The sequence below is a fragment of the Peromyscus leucopus genome, chromosome 19 (assembly GCF_004664715.2).
Source record: "Peromyscus leucopus breed LL Stock chromosome 19, UCI_PerLeu_2.1, whole genome shotgun sequence".
Classification (NCBI taxonomy): Eukaryota; Metazoa; Chordata; class Mammalia; order Rodentia; family Cricetidae; genus Peromyscus; species Peromyscus leucopus.
Window position 1 is genome coordinate 83851244 of NC_051079.1, and position 6586 is coordinate 83857829.

The following is a 6586-nucleotide window of genomic DNA, read 5'->3' on the forward strand; positions in this document are numbered from 1 at the left end:
GGCCTGAGGAGATGACATGTAAGACAGAAGACTGCTACTCACCTCAGTTGTGGACCAAAGTGACAAGGACATCAAAGCACAACGTGGGGAATAACTGAGTTTATTGGGGTTACTTACAGGAGTGTACGCGAATGGGTTACCTACAGAAGCAGACACAACTAAAGACATCACCAGAAAAGTCTACCTCAACACATGTGACAACTCAAAAAGCTCAAACTCTGGAGATCTCCATATGATTTAGACATCTCCACAGGTTAGAGAGCCTTCTCCAGGCAGCTCAGCTTACTCTTTTCTTCCCTCTTTCCACTGCTCCCATAGCCTTGGGGAGATGCCCTGTATATCTCGTTAGTTTCAGGAACATTGTGAGACTTGTGAGTTGTTTATCCTCTTAGCTCATGAGCATTTTCCCTACTTTCCTGGTGGGAATATTTCAACTTAGAACTTTCATGTCTTAAAGAGACCTCTCCAGAGTGGAATGTTTGAACCCACAAGAAATTGCTAAACAATGGAAAAAGATTCAGAGCTATGGCCAAAGTTGACTGACCAAGCAACGATTTTGTGAATTTTACTAGACTGAAAGCTCATTAGGGCCAGGCTACTCACATTTTTTTTCTTTCTTTCTTTTTTTTTTTTTTAAATCTTGGATGGTTGAGTAGATACTCAGCAAGTATTTAATGACAGATAAAAATTGTTGATTTAGCTTGAGTTTCCTCTAAAAGGAATCTAACCTGAGATCATATGCTCAGGAATTATTTGGGAGGTAATTCCAGGGAGCAGGAGTGTGTGGTCAGGAGGACTGAGAAGTGGGAGAGGCCATATCAAACCCGGATGTTGGTCTGGGACCTGGAAATTGCACATATCCCGTAACACTGAGATTGGCATTTGAAATGCAGGCCAATCAGACCCACATCACTGCTGCAAGCATGTGGAGCCTGGTCATGCCCAGAGAGCACTTCAGAGGTTGCATGTGGCCAGCACAGACTTTTGTTGTGCCTGCTCCAATCTTTCCATGAGAATGAACCAGCCCTTGAATCCAATGTGAGGCTGAGGATGCAAGGGAGGCTGTGAGAGGTGGACAGAACAGCAGCAAGACAAACAGAACTTTATTGAAGTTTTAATTCCTTAAAAAAAAAAATTATGGCCAGCGGTTGTGGTGCACGCCTTTAATCCCAGCACTCGGAGCAGAGCAGGCGGATCTCTGTGAGTTCGAGCAGCCTGCTACCAAGTGAGTTCCAGGAAAGGCGCAAAGCTACACAGAGAAACCCTGTCTCGAAAAAAAACCAAAAAAAAAAAAAAAATTATGTATGTGTGACCCCATTGTGTATTCCAGTACCTGAATGGAACTCAAGGAAAAGCAAACAAGTTCCATGTGTCTATGTGTTTAAGTACCTCACATCTTAACTTGCAAAGCTCCTTGCCAGGAAGCGGGGTGAGGTGGGGCATGAAAACCCTCCTCTAAAGGAAAGTTACTAGAATAGGGACAAAGTGGGTATTTGTGAATACACAGGGATCAGATCAGCCTGCACTTCAAAAGCCAGTCTCAGTGTTACAGGATCCAACAGCACGAACGTCCCTCTCAGAGCCGCAGCTTGTACCTGGTTATCACTTACCTGTCTTGCTCGGGGCTGTCATCCTGTACCTCCTTCTACACTGCTGACCTACATAGAAACTGCAGAGGAATGGCTGTGTGCACGGACCACACTGAAGTGCTGTGTGCACGGTGGCTGTGTGCACGGCCCACACTGAAGTGCTGTGCGCAGGACACTGCTGTCTGCATGTCTCCAGAGAGGTGTGAGCCAGTATTTCAGAGGCTCCATGAATTGGGGAAACAGGCCAGTCCAGGGAAGTCAGGGGATGGGGTCCACACAGCAGTGGAAAGCCTGTGCTGTGTCTCTTGAGAGACTTGGTTAGAAGCCTCTCTGCTAACCCAAGGCAGGGAAGGAGACATGAGAGGAGGCCGCCGTCTGGTCACATTAGCTGCACCTTCAGCACATCTTGAGTGGCATGCATTCTATATTTATACTGAATTCTCACCCACCCTCGCTAAGGCCAGGAAAACCCATCCTGCTCATTAGATTGATGACAAAACCAAGAGGTGGGGGAAGCTACATAACTGGGCACAGATAATTACTGTTTTAAAATAGCAACATAAACTCATTTAAGTTGCCCAATATAACTGGACTCTAATTCACAGCATCTAACATATCTTAAAGTTAATTGGCGTAAGCATGCCTCCGCATTTGGTCTGTTTCCTGGCAGTCTTAAGGGACGGACTGATATGCACTCAGGCTTGTGGCTGGGGGGGGGGGGGGGGGGTGCTGCCCAGCTGTGTTTCCCTGTAAATTTAAAGAGCATCACGAAGTCAAGTATCCAGGCACAATCACATGTCCACACTGGTCTCTAACTCTGTGCCAAGGCTGTGGAAAAAGGAGGTAATGAGTGAGAAGAAGACCGTTGTCCACCAAAACCATCTTAGCTAAATCAGGACATGGGCCAGGGTCCATGGTGAGGCTGAACAAGCTTCTCCCTCACTGGATTTCTTGTCCTGGGTTTAATATTGTCAGTGGTGTAGAAAGCATGAGTGTCGCTGGCTTTTACAGTAGGCTGACTCACTGAACTGATCGAGTCCCTACGGTAACCTTAAGCATCAAATGTCTTTTTGCTTTATAGACAAATGTAAGGTAATCAAGAGGAATGATGGAATTAGGAAACTTTAAAAAAAATATTTCTTGGCAACAGCTAGTCAAGTAATGGGTCTAAGCCACAATCAACATAGGCTAAAACCATTAGGGAGAGAGGGAGAGAGGGAGAGAAGGGGAGAGGGAGGGGGGGAGAGGAGGGGGAAGGTGGGGAGAGGAGAGAACTGACTGAAACTGGCCTTAAACTAGACCCTGGGTGTCACTTTCAGCTCAATGGGAATTAGAGCAGACATAGGGACAAGTTGGACGACAGGAAATCGACAACTTTGGCCATTCTGCAGGGTAACTGGTTAACTTCTCCAATAAATTAATGTTCTGCAGGCCAAGTGGAGGAAGGGCAGCTGTAGTTACCGAAGACTGAAGTGCTTCATAGTCATAAACAATATGAGGACTTTGCATCCTGATTCAAGCTCAAGAAAGCATCGAGACAGTACCAGAACTATGGCACTGTTTGGTGTGCAACTGCAGAAAGTAATTTGCGGTGGTATTGTGTTCCCCAAAATATTGTGTACTCTAATAAATTTATCTGGGGTCAGAGAACAGACAGCCACTAGACACAAAGGCTAGAAAATGGTGCACTCACACCTTTAATCCTAGCATTCCAGAGATAGAAATCCCCCTGGATCTCTGTGAGTTCAAGGCCACATTGGAAATAGCCAAGCATGGTGACTCACACCTTTAATCCCAGAAAGCAGCCTTAATCCAGGGAGTGGTGGTAGATAGCAGAAAGATATATATAAGGCGTGAGGACCAGAAACTAGAAGCTTTTGGCTGGTTAAGCTTTTGGCTGGTTAAGCATTCAGGCTTTTGAGCAGTAATTCAGCTGAGACCCATTCCGGATGAGGACTCGAGGCCTCAGTTGAGGAGACAAGACAGCTGAGGATCTGGAGAGGTGAGATAGCTGTGGCTTGTTCTGTCTCTCTGACCTTCCAGTATTCACCCCAATAACTGGCCTCGGGTTTGATTTTATTAATAAGAACTTTGAAGATTCATGCTACAGTAATTAGTAATTCTGTTAGTTCAAATAGTGGCAGAATGGTTAGAAAAATGGTCATAAATGTGCACTGAAATATTTAGGGCAAAATGATTTAATAGCTTGGTTTTTCTAGAAGCACTCCAATAAAAAAAGAAAATAGATGAACATGACTGGAAAATTATGGTAATTTCTCATGCAGAATAAAGGGACTCATGGATCCATTGTACAATTGTTTCATCTCTTATAGATATTCAAAATTTTTCCATAATCACAGTGGGGTTACCAAGAGCTATTGTTTCTTGCAAACGCAGAGCCCAAAATATCAGTTCAGCCCACAGACAGTGTTTGTTAGGTGCCTGAGCCTGTGGGAGCCATTGGGAAGAGGTGTTTGTTTTCTGAGAGATGAGATTCCAAGTGCACAGAGGCACAAAAGTTTCTTTTGCTGGACCCCAACAGCCAAGGACATTAGTGTAAAGTTAGACTGTTCTGACTGGGGGAGCAGAGGAAGCTGCGCACTGGAGGAAGCAGAGTCGTTGGCCAAGCAAGAAACAGACAAGCGAGTTCTTGTGGGATCTGGGAACTGGCAGCAGGTCATACAACCCAGTGAGAACATGTGGGAGTGATATAGAACATGTGGGAGTGAATAATAAATACTCAGTCTCCTCAGATGGTGCTACAGCCTGTGAAGGTTCCACCCTAATCTTCCTTGTTCAGTGTCAGAAAATTGAGGCCATGTCTGTGTCAGAGTGACCCATTTAACTCAGATTCTGCAGGCCACAGAGGGACGTCCCACGTGGCTCAGATCCTGCAGGCCACAGAGGAACAGTCCCACGTGGCTCAGATCCTGCAGGCCACAGAGGGACGTCCCACGTGGCTCAGATCCTGCAGGCCACAGAGGGACGTCCCACGTGGCTCAGATCCTGTAGGCCACAGAGGGACGTCCCACGTGGCTCAGATCCTGCAGGCCACAGAGGGACGTCCCACGTGGCTCAGATCCTGCAGGCCACAGAGGAACATCCCACGTGGCTCAGATCCTGCAGGCCACAGAGGGACGTTCCACATGGGTCAGATCCTGCAGGCCACAGAGGAACATCCCACGTGGCTCAGATCCTGCATGCCACAGAGGGACGTCCCACGTGGCTCAGATCTCTGCAGGACACAGAGGGATGTCCCACGTGGCTCAGATCCTGCAGGACACAGAGGGACATCCCACGTGGCTCAGATCCTGCACACAGAACATCCCACGTGGCTCAGATCCTGCAGGCCACATAGGGACATCCCACGTGGCTCAGATCCTGCAGGCCACAGAGGAACATCCCACGTGGCTCAGATCCTGCAGGCCACAGTGGGACATCCCACGAGGCTCAGATCCTGCAGGTCATTGAAGAACGTCCCGCTTCATCCATTTGGTTTCAAACAGCACAGGTGTTTTGAGACCGTGTCCTCAGTGCTAGTCAAAAAGGCAGTTATCAGAGGTTTACAGTGGTACCCTGCATAGCGTAAGCTGCAAGCCGCTGTGTTCACCACTCAAGGGCATTCCTTCGTGAACCCTCACTATCAGCTGTAGGACACAGCTTTCCCCGAGGAAGTTGCCCTGTATACCATCGACAGCAACAGCACCCAGTGTCCACTGGGTACTTGCTACTTTCTAGGCACTGGGCTACGGCGATGTGCATGCCTCAACTCACCACCAGCTGTTGACTCCACGTGCCTCTGATGAACTCCAGTTTGGGAAAATCTGAGCCTTTGTTCACTAAGTGAGCCAGTGTTCCTAGTTCCCTCCCACGAAGCCAAGGTCTTCCCCTCCACGTGCTGTCCTCCAGCGAGTGAGTTTTTTTTTTTTTACATAGGAACCTGATTGCTTCTTTGTTTCCCTAAAATTCACCCAAATCTGAATTTTTCTCCTTCCTATTTTTTTTCTCCCTTCTGAAAAACACATGCCCACAAATGAATCAACCAGCAAAGTTTGGAAGGAAGGATTCCTGTATTCAAAGATCCCCCATCCATCAGATACCGCCTTCTTCTCCAGTGTGGTTCCTGTTCCCGCCTATCTGGGCATGGTTCAGGTGAAAAGAAGGCAGCAGACATAAGGAAAAGTGTCTTTAGTTGTCATTGCCTTTCCACTTCTATCCTCCCGCAGTGACACACACACACACACACACACACACACACACACACACACACACACACACACACACACACACACACACACACACACACCATCTGCTTTCATCCGTTTCCCCTGTAGTTCAATCAATGCCATAAACTTTGCTGCCCCCTAGTGGCAGCCCAAGAGAATACCACTACAGCCTCCAGAGTCCACTTGCTGACGACTCTCACCCATTTTCCTTTTCCACTGTACTTTGTAAATATAGCAAGATCAGATAGACCCTATTTAAAATTGTGAAATACGTGGTGCTTAGAGCGAACACCTGGATATGTCTGCTGCCACAGCAAACAGACATAAAGATCAGAGGCACCAAGATTCAATTTATAGAAACCTAGCTACAACAGTTTGCCAAATTTATGCTGCTTGGTGAAGCCAAAAACTGTACTAACCAGCCTATTGTTATGACATACACAAACACTTTCAGGATTAATTTTTTTTTAAACAGATCCAGAGTTAATTGTAGCCTCCTTTCCAGCGACTATCCCTGGGCTTTGTCCCAAGCACAGCAGCCAGGGTCCCTGTGTCCCATCCCCGCATTGATCTAAAGCAGCTGACAAATCACTGAGACCTTTGCAGACAGGCTCTACGTGTGCTTCAGGGAGTCACTGCTCACTCCTGCTCTGTGTGAACATCATTTTACTAGTGTAGTCTTTGCAGATGTAACTTTCCTTGGGGTAAGCCTTAACATGGCTGGGATCCTTGTATGGCTGGTAGACAGAGCCATACAAGGAGAATGCCAAG